Source organism: Onthophagus taurus, chromosome 6 (assembly GCF_036711975.1).
Source record: "Onthophagus taurus isolate NC chromosome 6, IU_Otau_3.0, whole genome shotgun sequence".
Classification (NCBI taxonomy): Eukaryota; Metazoa; Arthropoda; class Insecta; order Coleoptera; family Scarabaeidae; genus Onthophagus; species Onthophagus taurus.
The window spans coordinates 27,036,145-27,050,887 of record NC_091971.1 but is presented as its reverse complement, the minus strand read 5'-3'; positions in this window follow the sequence as shown (position 1 = coordinate 27,050,887).

Sequence of the window (14,743 nt, the reverse complement as noted above, 5' to 3'; positions counted from 1 at the left end):
TAAGCTTTAGTACTTGACGGATCACCGTAAGAATTCAATTAAAAAAAGTAATATTAGTATCTTCTTTTTTTCTTCCAGGGCTAACTTGATCAATTGATAAATAAAGTAGAATAAATTAAAAAAATTCAAAATTTTTAAGCAAGAACTTTTTTTAAAACTGAAGCAAGAGGTGGTTTGTTTGTTCGAAAATTGTAAACGACTCAAAAATAATTTTTTTCAAATAAAAGTTATGTGGTATTATGCCATTTAACAAACTGTTAAATAAATTTTAAATATTTCTTAAAAATAATGAAATTGTCATCCATTTCCGGTCCAACCGGAAGAGATAAAGTCACAACACTAACCTCAAAAAGTAGACCTTTTTGTCCAGTATCGATGTGTTAAATATCAAATAATAATAATAATAATAATGCCTTTATTAATAAGTCGCAAAAAAAAGGAAAGAAAACAATAATACACTCTTAGAAAATAGACTTATTTTCTGGACGAAGTTCAGTTTGGTTATTAACCAACTGCTCTTCCACTTAATCCAGAATATATAGAAAATATATATATAAAGCAAAAATGAGAATGTTTTTAACAATACTAATAAACAAAATGAAAAAAAAAAACAAAATAACAAAATACGACGACATGCCAGTATAAAGCGATACATTAATAACTCAGAATATAATAAAAAAAAAATCATGATGACTCAAGCAGGAGGGAGGATTTTAATTTACTCTTGAACGAAATACAGTTCAATCCTATAAGGTTCATAGGTAGATCATTGTACGTTTTAGCTATCTGGTAGGAAAAGGATCGGTGCGAGGCGCGGCGTGGTACCGTCAATACATCTTTCCTCCTTATATTAATGTTATGGACATCGCTTCTGAAAGATAGGCGTTGCAGCAAGTAAGGAGGCCGCTGACTTTTAATAATTTTATAATAAACGCAAGTTGCATGCAGTTTACGTCTGTTTTTCATGTTCAACCACCCAGTCTCTGCCAACTTATGACTAATATGGTCATATTTACGAATTCCGTAAATAAACCTCAGATAACCGTTCTGAAGGTTCTGGATACGACGCCCACTCGCCCCCGTTAAATTTGGACCATAAACAACGTCGCAGTGATTTAATTTGCTTAGAACCAAGCTATCACACAGCATAATTTTTAATTTTTTACTTAAGACATCCCTATGGGCATACAAGAGACGCAGGGCGCCATACCCACCCCTCAAGCACCTGGCCACATGCTCCTCAAACCTCAACTGATGATCCAATGTGACTCCTAAAATTTTTATATCATCAGAAACAGTAAGAGGTTCGCCATCCACCACCAATTGACCGGATATCAAAGGCTTAATCGCTCTCCTTGTGACACTACCGCAAAACAGAAGTACAGAAGACTTAAATGGATTTAGCACAAGTTCATGGCGTTTCGCAACATCAGAAAATAATGCTATATCTGAGTTAAATTTTATGCAGGCATCAACCCAATTATTTGGATTAAAATTCAGCAGAAGCTGTGTATCGTCTGCATACAAGTGAATCTGCGAATGCTCGAGAACCTGGTCAAAATCAGATGTATAAATAGAGAACAATAGTGGCCCCAAAATGGACCCCTGAGGGACTCCACGAGTAACAGACAGAGCGCTCGACACTTGACTATTAATCTTCACAACCTGAGACCTGTCCGACAAAAATGACTTTATCAAAATTGCAGCTTGATTTCCAAGACCAAAATAATTAAGTTTAGATGCAAGTATATTATGATTTATTGTATCAAATGCTTTGGTGAAGTCCAACGATAACAAAAGTGCGGCTTGCCCGGCCTCTCTAGAAGCAAATACATCATCAGTAAGGTTCAATAAAGCTGTTGCGCAGCTGAAACCCGAACGAAACCCAGATTGTTGATCTGGCAGTATACTATACCTTTCGCAGTGTGCTCTAAGTTGCTTTTCCAAGACTCTCTCTAAAATTTTTGACATTACTGGGAGGATACTGATCGGTCTAAAATCTCTTAGGGCAGAAGGGGAAGATACTTTAGGTAATACAATTACTTCAGCCATTTTCCAGGCATCCGGAAAAACTGATTGATGAACAGCAGCGTTTATTACGTGAGTAATATAAGGAATGAGAAAAGGGGTACACAAGTCAATCATCCAAATTGAGATACCATCAGAACCCACCGCTGCAGTTTTAATGTTATTAATTATTATAGATACTTCATGTTCATCAACAGGCATAAAAGCTTGCATTATCTGCACTCTAGGGTTTACATTATTTTGATAAAATATGGGTAATTCGGGATCAGTCTGGATATAAAGTGAAGAATCACCGTGAACAAAATAATTATTTAAATCGTTTGGAAGAAAAATGTTAGGCACTTTGTTATCGATTTTTTTATTTATATTTAGAAGTTTAATCTTTCTCCAAAGAGCCTTTGGATCTTTACTACGTAAGGCGTAATCATAGTATGCCTTCTTTTCAGCCCGCACCGTTGATGTTACCAGATTGCGATGCAACTTGTATGAAACCCAGTCTTGAGTTAGCTTAGACTTTTTGAATTTTTTAAGCGCATCATCTCGAATAGACATTAGTAGTTTAGTATTATCTGTTAGCCAGGGACTGGGAGGCTTTGTAAACCGTCTAGTTTTTAAAGGTGCATGCAAATCCATCAGAGTAAGTAAACAATTATTGAAAAAAGTTATCTTATCATTCACATTTTCCTGATCATATATGTTTCTCCACGGAATTGATTTCAGATCGTTCAAGAATTGTGGATAATTAATGTTTTTCACATCCCTGTATGTACGATAAATTGCAGCAGGCCTACCGATATCAAATGCCAGCTCACACTTTACTAGTTCATGATCAGATATATTAGGTACATTTACAACATCAATACTAGTAAACAGCTTATCATTTGTTGTAAAAACTGGATCGAGTAAAGTTTGCGAATTTTGTGTAATTCTTGTGGGTTCGGTGACTAACTGATGTAAGCCAATAGAAGTCGCAAATGAGTGAAGAAGTGTTGTTGAGGGAGAATCAAGCTTAAGAAGATCAACATTAATATCGCCCACGATAATTGTCGAGTGAGATGTAACAATACTCTCACAAAGGGTACTCTCCAGTGTTTCGATAAAAAGAGGAAGATTAAAATTAGGGGGCCTATAAACCACTCCAAAAGTAATACAGAGTTTTTTTCCTGCATCAACGGTAAAAAATAGTTGCTCAATAGAGCAGGAACTGTTTAGAAGCTGAAATCGTATTGAGCTTCTTATGTACACAGCAACACCTCCACCGCGCCCCCCACGATCCCTACGAACCAGATTGTAGCCAGGAATATTAACTAAAGAGTTGGATATATTAAGAGTTAACCAGGTTTCCGTCATCGCAAAAATATCAATATTGTTATCAAGGATTAAGGATTTTATTAGATTATACTTGGGAACCAATGATCTAACGTTCAAATGAGCTACGTTCAACTTCTTTTTATAATTTGAAATTTGAATCCCCCTCGAACCAGATCCATCGAACATTTCAGCAAAAAAAAAAAAAGATAAAACAAAAAAAAAATTTTACTAACAAGGGAAGTGTCACAACTGTGTCTCACCGATTTCGATGCAATTTGGTACAGTCATAGAATGGGCCAAAATAAGGTTCGCACATTTTTTTATACGTGCGGTAAAAGCCCCTGGGGCGAGTTATAGGGGTTGAAAGTTTGGAGAAAAAGTACGTTTTCACTTATATTTTGAAAACGAAAAGTGCTATCAAAATTTGGTAAATTGTAACTGATATTCATTTTAAAAGAGCTTTCTTTTGATGTGTCACACATATAGCAGAGGGTTAAAAAGGGCGAACTACCCCTATTTTTTTGGAATTATTTAAAAACCACCCTATCGATTTTGGCGGCATTAAGTATACTTCTAGTGCGTTCAAAAATATTAGTTAAGGGTTTTTTCCCATTCGCCCTAGATCAACCCCAGCGAAGTTACGGGGGTTAACATGTAAGCACTTTTCGTAAGAATGATGTGATAAAATTGTCAGGTATTTTGAAAATACTTTAAACAAAACCGTAAATTAGTCGCACAATAAAATGTTTAGTGTAAAATAAGGCATAATACACCATATAGGGGTTGTTGGGGTTATCCACCCCCTTAAAAATTAATTCTATCCCGGGCGTTATTTGTCGATTACGGCGAAATTTGGTACTGTGTTTGTTTTATATTTGAAGTAAAAATTTTTGAAAATGGTTATAAGGGTTACAAATTAGGGCTAGTTTTTTGTTTATACCTCGAAGATGAAAACTGCCATCGTAACTGTGGTATTGTTTTTTAAAAATCTATCTATCGATGTTCCACGAGGTAAACTACCCTCATTTTCTTTAAATAATAAATATAAAACTACTAGATAAATAAGATATTTTATTTATTTATGAGTTAAAAAGCAACTGACAAAAAAAATAGTTCAATATACCAAAGAAGTTTATTCTACATTACTAATTGACGTTTTTTATGTATTATATTAATTTTCAATATTAAATTTATTTTTATTCTACGTAGTGTTGGCAAAAATGAAAGTCGTGGAAAAAATGTTTTAAACATAAGGATTTTTTACACCATGCACATGTTATGACCGCTATATCCCCACAGATATCACACGTTGGCTTCTCACTCGAAAAGCAAACTTCCACGGGATTTTCAAAATGGTCTGGTCTCTCCTCTATATAGCCACTTGCAAACCATGCGTATTTAAAAACATTTATAAACCGAGGGGAAGCCAACTGGTTATGCGTCAACGATTGCAATTTTAATATGTTATCCCTCTGATGTAAATTGACATCATACTGGTAAAGAATAATCTGATCAGAGAATCTTCTAATAAAATTTTTCCATATTCTGAAACCAAATACATCTAGGGGCTGTATTTGACCTGTTGTCCCTGCAGGTATAGATAAATGTTTAAAATTAGTACCTGATGGAGTTATTTCACTAATAACTTCAGGACAATGGCCACTCCAAGAATCTAATAATAATAATGATTTAGAACCAGTATTTGGAAAATATACATTTTGGAGCCAATTTTTCATGTGTTCTGAAGTTAACTTTCCAGATTTTGATGCCAAAACGTATATATTGTCTGCTTTAAACATTGTATTTGCTACCCTCGGTCCAAAGCTGCCAGAGGGTTCTTTTAAAACAATAAAAAGTGGAGAAAGAAGTTTCCCATCAGCAGATATTACGAGTTGAATTGTGTAACTGTGCGTTGTAGATGACACCGACTGGACCACACTTTCTACGGTTTTAACTCCTAAATCGCTTAATGTTCTTCCCGAATGGAATTCCAAGTTAAAACCGCTCTGATCCGAATTGTAGGTGTTTTCAGGTCCATATATTTGGATTTGTAGCTTTGCCTCTTTAACGAAATCTTTTGCTAAAGTTTTTACTCGATCAACATTTCCAATTTGTTTTTGGGATAGAAATTTTGTTATTTTTCGGCTTACTAACCGATTTGCTTTCTTAAAACGTTGCACCCAGCTATGAGATGCTTTGAACAGTTGAGGAGATAAATTCTTTTCATTTCTAGCTTGTATAGCCCATCTGCGTATATCAATATCATGTAGTGGCAATTTATTATCTACGGCGGCTCTCGCTTGATTAATTACAAATTCGGTAATTTCTGCTAATTTTTCTTTGTATGTCCCTCTTTCTTCAATATATTTAGACCATCTGTGCAATTGGGTCTTTGACGTTACTTTTCGGTATTTGTTTTTTACGGTTTCTAGTTTCAAATAACCTTTCTTCCCACTTGTCCAGTAATTTACCGCCTCTAATTTGTACTCGTAGTCGATGTCATCCTTCAATGGACAATGAGCATCAGTATCTTCTACAAACCTGTCAGTTGTATCCTGGTCTTCAATAATTTGCTGACCGTCATTGATGCCATTGGATGAATCGAAAATTAATACAGTTTCGTCTTCAATTTGCATATTGTAGTCTTCCATACTTTCCATTAAAATACGCTGTATATTTTCTTTTAAACTAACTTCTGCTTCATTTACAGGAGTCTGGGGAATATTCATAACAGTAAAAACTGTCATTAGCAAATTTAAAACGTTTATTGGGTTTATTGTAACCATTGCTTCTGTCAGTTGCTCTGAAACTAAAATCTACCCACTGGGCACACGTTCTTTTATACTAGAAAAAACTATTTTGAGAAATGACCTTTAGCAAGCGGCACTAAAAAAACAAATATTGTGCCAAAATTTTTTTGGTAGGTGTATTTTTGCCAACACTACGTAGAATAAAAATAAATTTAATATTGAAAATTAATATAATACATAAAAAACGTCAATTAGTAATGTAGAATAAACTTCTTTGGTATATTGAACTATTTTTTTTGTCAGTTGCTTTTTAACTCATAAATAAATAAAATATCTTATTTATCTAGTAGTTTTATATTTATTATTTAAAGAAAATGAGGGTAGTTTACCTCGTGGAACATCGATAGATAGATTTTTAAAAAACAATACCACAGTTACGATGGCAGTTTTCATCTTCGAGGTATAAACAAAAAACTACCCCTAATTTGTAACCCTTATAACCATTTTCAAAAATTTTTACTTCAAATATAAAACAAACACAGTACCAAATTTCGCCGTAATCAACAAGTAATGCCCGGGATAGAATTAATTTTTAAGGGGGTGGTTAACCCCAACCACCCCTAAATGGTGTATTATGCCTTATTTTACATTAAACATTTTATTGTGCGACTAATTTACGGTTTTGTTAAAGTATTTTCAAAATACCTGACAATTTTATCACATCATTCTTACGAAAAGTGGTTACATGTTAACCCCCGTAACTTCGCTGGGGATGATCTAGAGCGAATGGGAAAAAACCCTTAACTAATATTTTTGAACGTGCTGGAAGTATACTTAATGCCGCCAAAATCGATAGGGTGGTTTTTAAATAATTCCAAAAAAATAGGGGTAGTTCGCCCTTCTTAACCCTCTGGTATATGTGTGATACATCAAAAGAAAGCTCTTTTAAAATGAATATCAGTTACAATTTACCAAATTTTGATAGCACTTTTCATTTTTAAAATATAAGTGAAAACGTACTTTTTCTCCAAACTTTCAACCCCTATAACTCGCCCCAGGGGCTTTTACCGCACGTATAAAAAAATGTACGAACCTTATTTTGGCCCATTCTATGACTGTACCAAATTGCATCGAAATCGGTGAGACACAGTTGTGACACTTCCCTTGTAAGCTAAAGAATGCTAAATAACGCAGGAATAACAAAAATAGGCGTTATAGAAAAAAAAATGCTTGAAGCCGAAGCGACTTACTAAAAAAAAAAGAACATTTTTGAAAATAATGCTTTTTTAAAAAAAAGAAAAACAAAAAAATAACTATGATAATTTATGGTTTGTTAACTTGCCGACGAGTTCTCCTCTCGTAACGATTTTGTTCCGTCTTAGCTGATTCCACAGAGCTGTTAGGTAGATCAGTGAATTCGTTAATTCTCTTAATCTCATTATTTGGAGATCTCACAAATATACGCCCATCAGCAGTCCAGGCATTCCTTGGACCCACAGTATTTCTCGCGGCAGCGTACAACTTCATTCTTCTCTTGGTCAGTGACTCAGTTATTAAAAACTTCGTACCTTTCAACAGTTTCTTATTAGACCATATAATTTTGCGATCCTTATAAGAAATCAGTTTGATTATGATGGGTCTAGGTGTTGCAGAGGATCCAATTTTTTTTTCTTTGGACCAATTCTATGTGATCTATCCAGGAGATTTAAATCGAAAGTGAAACCGGGTACCTTAAGATATTGCTCAAAGAAATTCGCCACTACAGCATCAGTATCCTCGTTTTCCCTCTCACCTATGCCATGTATAAGTAAGCAATTTCGGCGAGAATACGTTTCCAAGTCATCCACGCGTACTTCCAATCCATCAATTAGAGATTTAATATCATTCAAACACCCAATAATATGGTCTTTAAATTCATAATATTCCTTAACCAGGTGTTCCAGGGTAATAAGCGGAGTGTCGCCAGCTTTTCCTTTTAGAGCTGTATTTAACTTCGTCTCAAACATTACCATTGTTTGCGCGAATTTATTTTCCAGCGATTTAACAACAACCCCGGCGTCGCCGCTGATCTTATCGGCCATGATTTTATTTTATCTTATTTATTTAGATCACAACAGGTCCGGTCAAGGTCACCGGGTCGAAAATTTAATCGCCGCTCAGGAAAACGTAATGATAACGAAAAGAAATTTATATCACCCGCGATAAATGTCAATAAAGAGTTAATCAAATAACCGCACCCCAATAGAAAAAGGTTAGAGGAAACGCTTGAAAGTCACATACACTATTTTCAAACACAATTACTATTGAAAAATCAACTTTTTATCGCCCCGATCTTCACACGAGTTACGCACACGTCGCCATTTTTCGATCTGATAATTGTAAATCTGTGGTAGTTATAGTTTAAGAGAAAAGCGGGGGATTCCTAAAAGTTGGAACACCTGTAGTAGTGATGTAACGGATATCCGCATCCGCAACTACGGATAATCCGCGTTGATTTGACAATCCGCATCTGCATCCGCATATAAGTATATTTTAACGGAGCTCCGGTCAGATCAGCGTTCGGTATTAATACATTATTTTTTTAATTATTTGATCAATCAAGCTATCAAACAAAATTAATTAAAAAAATAATAATTACGTTTAATGCCTTATTAACCTACAGTATAATTATTGTAAATTATAAAGTTTTTCAGTAACTCCGCATCCGAAAATCCGCATCCGCCAAATTAGAATTAAAAAATCCGGTTCCGCATCCGCTAAACCCACATCCGTAACATCATTAACCTGTAGATATATCTATATCTATAGATTTATTCTTTTAAATTCCGTAAACAAATGAATACGGTGTCATTTTAAAAAATATGACGATGACGTCATATCTGAGTGGCTGTGACGAAACACCGTCTGTTAAAAAATTAACAAGTCTTTTGCGTAAAATCTCTAATCCTCCTTTGGTATTTAAACCAAATTTCATTAATGCCCTCTGCAACTCGGACTTTTACAACCCGTAAGTCTACGATACTCTAAGTCTGAACCATGCATTTTCTTCCGCTATCAAGGCCCGGGCCTGGGCCATTTTTGATTATACTTAACAATAAAACTTATTAATTAATAACTTATTAACAACGAAAAAGGAAAATAAAACGAATCTGCTTCGTATGAAAAAAAAAACAGAAACGCAAAACAATAAAATAATAATACAAGAAAACAATAACGAGAAGAAACGAAAATTAATATTTTCTTCTTAATAGAAAACGAAATCCACTATTTCTCTTGCCTCGAAATAATAAACAAAAATCAAATCCCGGCTGTAAAAATACTACCGATTCATATCCAAGTTCTGTAACTGTAAAACAAGCAGCGGCTCGGTAACAAAAGCAACGGTTCGCTCATAGGCCCCAAATTCTGTGACGTAGTTCGGTATCCCACACAATCACGTCGGTCAACGGTGTCTCGGGCGCCACCTTTCGCTGTATAAAGAGGTGGAAGGTCCTCTGTTCCCTTTACGTAACTGTTAAAAAAATAAACCTTAGATTTTAAATTTAAAAAAATATAATATATCCTTTAGTAAAATTAAGAACAATAACAACAATAAAAGCAAAAACGGAAATCGACTTTCAATACAAAAATTTAAAAAAATATTCGTAGCTAAACAATCCTCTGCACAAACTAAACATATAATTGTTTAAAAAAGAAAGAAAAGGCCTTCTCTAATCAACAGTCAATTTAATTTTTACACCCGAGAGAAAACTTTTATGCTTCAATTCCGCCTGCGGAAAACCTCACAACAATACTAATAAATCCGCCACCATTTTGTTCACGTGATATCAACGGACTCCGCCGTAATTCTACTAACGACAAGATATCCTACAATTCCGTCCGTGGAAAGTTCGGAACGATACTGTCACGGAAAATAAACAAGCCGCGACTCTACCAGAACTTTCATCTACCCTTATACATTTTTTACTTACTTGATCTTTTCTACTGGACCTACTGGACTGGACGCACTCACTGACTTACACCTCAAGCAACCACTAGTAATGACGGTAATGACACGACCAACACTATTACCAACGCTTCCAACCACTGTTCTTCCAAACGTGTTCAAACATGTATGAATTTCATATCTATCCCTACCACTCCCAAAACCGTTATTCCCTTCCTTCATTTTCTTAAAAAACAACCAATACCTATATGCAACGTTATTTTTCTGGTATAAAAATTAGCGACCTCTTCGCATCTTTTTCCATCACTTCTTTCTTTCCTTTTCTCAGTCTACTTTTAAAAGGTCAGGGGCGTATTTCGGATTATTAATTTTTAAAATAAAACAATATTTATAATTAAAACTGCAACTTCGTTACGGCACCGACCTGTTATTTGCTAAATTGATAACGATAACTAAATGATGGTATGATACTTATTAATAACTTACCAATATTACAAACAGGTGACTTACAGATACCACTTGCTTGATTAATAAAGAAAAATGGCAGGCGCCAGTTGAATCGACTTGTCGTCTTGATGGCGGCGCGTCCCTTTGTCAGGGCTAGCTGCATTATATAGCGCAATCTTAAAAAAATATTTTGAAAGTTTCAGTTAAATAACAAAATTCAAAGCACGTATTTTTAATTTATAATACGGTATTAACAACTTACCTTAATTTATTTAGTTTATGCCTTAGTTTAAACATCACTCTTACGCGAGCAGAAATGAATAAACGTTTTCCATAAAAACTGTCGCACATATTTCGGAATATGTTTGTTGTAAATATTACGTATCTTTACTATTTTTAATTATTATTATTATTTTTATATGAAATATATTCGTCCTAAATATTAATTGTCTTTAAAGTTTAAAAAAAAGAACAAACCATACTTTTTAAAATAATCATGAAATATCTTACTTCAAAATGAGTAAACATTTTCCATCAAAACTTTATCACTTATTTTGAAATATGTCCGTTGTTGATATTAAGTGTCTTGCTATTTTAAATGAACTAACCGTACCTTTTAAAACAATCATAAAATATCTTACCCCAAAATAAGTAAACATTTTCGATAAAAACTTTCTGACTTACTTCAAAATATATTCATAGTAGTATTAAGTGTCTTACCTATTTTAAAGCAAAAAACCTTACTTTTTAGAATAATCATAACATTTTTTAAATTGAACTAATAAGTATTCATCTTAAACGTTTTCGCACTAAATTCAAGAATTTTTCGTTAACTACGCCACCATTTTAATTTAAAGATGATTTTTTCTCTCAGTGTACCAACATAAAACTTTTTCAAAATAACCAACTTAAGAAACTAAAACCCTAACATACCGGCCGCCTTGACATATCCATGTCAAAAAAATCAAACAAAATCAATATCAAATTTTAAACTAAAGTCTTACGATCAGTTTGTGTTTTTTTTATTCACTCTTAGGTAAAAAGCACACCTTTTTCACGCCACGTTTCACCTCACCCCGATTAGTACGAACACTCACCACTCGTATTGCTCCATCATTGCCAGGATGCAACTCGGTCACTAGTCCTAAAGGCCAAAGTAGTGGAGGAATGTTGTCCTCCTTAAGTAGTACCTTCTGGAACGTCGATTCGCCATTTGTTGCGTTGTTGGACAGTATGTAAATACTCCGAAGACCATTTTTTCCAAAAATTTTGGCGCATTTGTTGTAATTGTTGAAAATTATTTAATCTATTGGTTGGTATTTCCGTAACGTTTCCTTGAGGTAGGGCAGTCAATGACTCACCAATCAAGAAATGCCCCAGTGTAAGTGCTTGTAAGTCATAAGGATCTTGGGATAAAGGGCACAATGGTCTGGAATTTAGGATTGATTCGATTTGGACTAATAAAGTATTAAAAGATTCGTAAGTCAATTGGGTATTTTGCACAATTCTTTTTAGATGATATTTCGCCGATTTCACCGCTGCCTCCCAAAGGCCTCAGAAATGGGGTGTACGAGCTGGGATGAATTGCCATTTTATTTGCTTTACATCAAAATAATTTATCAGTTTTCTATCCTTCTGTAAATCGGTTACAATCCCAAACAACTCATTATTAGCTCCCTTAAAATTAGTCGCGTTATCAGAGTATATAGTTCCACATACGCCGCGTCTACCAATAAATCTCTTCAAACAATTTAAAAATGCGTCCGTCGACAAGTCAGTCACCAATTCTAAGTGTACTGCTTTCGTCACAAAACATACAAATATAGAGATATAAGCCTTTACGAATTTGCGATTTCTCAAATGACTATCCTTTATTAAAAATGGTCCTGCATAGTCTATACCCATTATGTAAAAGGGTCTAACCGGTACGGTTCTGTGTCGAGGCAATTCGCCCATTTTTGGATTTGAATAATTTGTCGGATTTGCTCTAAAACATATGAGGCGTGTAGTAACAAAACTCGCCTTATCCAGTTGAAGTAAATTTGAGAAAATCAAAATTTTAAGTTTTGAGCAATAAATTTTAGGAAAACAAATATAAAACCCAAATAAATATAGCTATTACGTTATGAAATGTTATCAACAATAGGTTCTTTATAATTGGTTTTTATCCAGTTTGAAAAAGAAACAGTAATTTTATTTGAATAAGGCAAGTTTTGCTGTGTTATGAATGAATAGCAAGTTTTGTTATACCACAATATTCAATCAACAGACGGTTTTCTTAAAAAAATTTATTTATTATTTATTTTTTTGAACAATTTTGAATAATGAACACTAAATTGAAAATAATAATAATCAAATATTTTAAATTCTTAACAGGTTATCAACCTCTTGTGGTCTCCGTTCACAAAAACATGCTATGTCTTCTTCTTCTTCTTCTTGTTCTTTTAAAGATGGTCTATCTAAATTAACTACTAAAGGTATAAAAAAACTCAAGTCTTGTCTTTCCATCCACCTATCGCCAAAATGTTTTCTTAAAAGCTCCCTGACGTTACCGACCTTTATTTGATACAAATCAACTCCCATTTCAATTTGATTTGGTGAGAAATAACTGAATGTTTTCCCTCTTTTTAATAATGACTTTGCAGTCCCAGTGTCAGAATTGTAATAAACCTCTCCACTAACAAGAATTAAATTTCTTTGACTTCTCGATAAAATAAATCTTTTTGCTTGCGAAAACTTAAAGTGCCACGCTTGAACAGGTTTCAAAAATTCTTTAACGCTCAACTTCCAATCTTTTACTTCACAATCCTTGCCCAGCTGCACAACAGTTCCATGCTCCTCAAAAATATTTATATAAATTTTAGGATCTATAATAGTTGATTCTTTCTTTAAAATTTTTTCAATGCGACCGAATATCCTATCAGATGGGAGATATGAATGTCCAGGCACTGGAAAAATCAATTCTATTGTTTTAACATTCGGAGGTGCCACATTTGCCAAAAAATAAGAACACATTCCTATCATTGTAGAATTCCGATTTTGTCCTCCACAACCATCAGCGCATAGACGTATATTTGAATATGGTGAAAGATCGACTTGTGATAGGCAATGAAACACAGCTGATGATATCTCATTGGAACTTTTTTTATATTCATCCACGTATAAATAAATACGTTTTCTGGGTTCATGTGACTTTTTGAAGAACCTCTTACAATGGTAAAATTATAGATGTATAGCTGCCGGCTGAAGTAGGCAATTTGATCTGGTATTTTTGGTATAACCAAATTTTTTTGGCAATCAAATGAAAATGTAATTAATTCATTTTTCTTTTCTTGTAGTTTTTTGAAAAACGCCGTTGCTTTTAATTTATGAACTCTTTTTTCTATAATTAATTTGTTTTTTTCATTAGGACGCATTTCCTGTTTTATTCTCTCCGACAGTTCGATGCATTTGGAACATGCATCAGTTACCGGAGTTCCAAAGTCAATATTGTAATCATTAGTAAAAATTTTTTGAAAAAATGTTCTTTTTACATGATGTTCAGAATTAACATTGCTGTTATAAGTGCGCCAAAGTTTTGAGATGCTTAATCCGCTAGGCAAATATTGTCTACTATCTGTTTTTGATCTACAATAGTGGCTTTTTACACATTTTAAATTTTCAATAAATCTTTTTACCGCAATTCGTTTCTCAACAAATTTTGTACTAATCCGGTCGCCACCTCGGTTTTCTTTTGGCATTAGTCCTGTGTTCAAATGGTTTCTGCAAATTCTTTGTACACGATCTTTGGAAACGTGAGGAATCTGAAGAAACGTTTGTTGGCACACTTGAATTTTATATTTTTCATAGCGACATTTTTTCACAAAGTATTTTATTGCCACACTTTTTCGACTGCTTCCTTCTTTTAAATTTCGGTTTTGTCTTTTTGGTTTGTCGTGGCTACAGTATTTTAAAATAAATGCATCCTGCTCAACTTTATTTTTATGCAAATAAAAATTCCGATGAAAATTGTAAATATCCAATCCTGTTAATTTTTTGCAGTGGAAGGTTTTCCCATTGTGCTTGCATATTGGGAAATATGGCAGATTAGGAGAGGAATATCTGAAGGAAATAAAGTTAAATTATTCTGCTGTGTATCATAGAATTTAATTTACTATTCGAAAAAATTAACTTCCCTTGTTAACATGTCGCCGAAAAATTATGAAACGGGCAGATCGAGTACTTTTTGTACAAGCTTAGTAAATTCTTAAGAAAAAAGAGC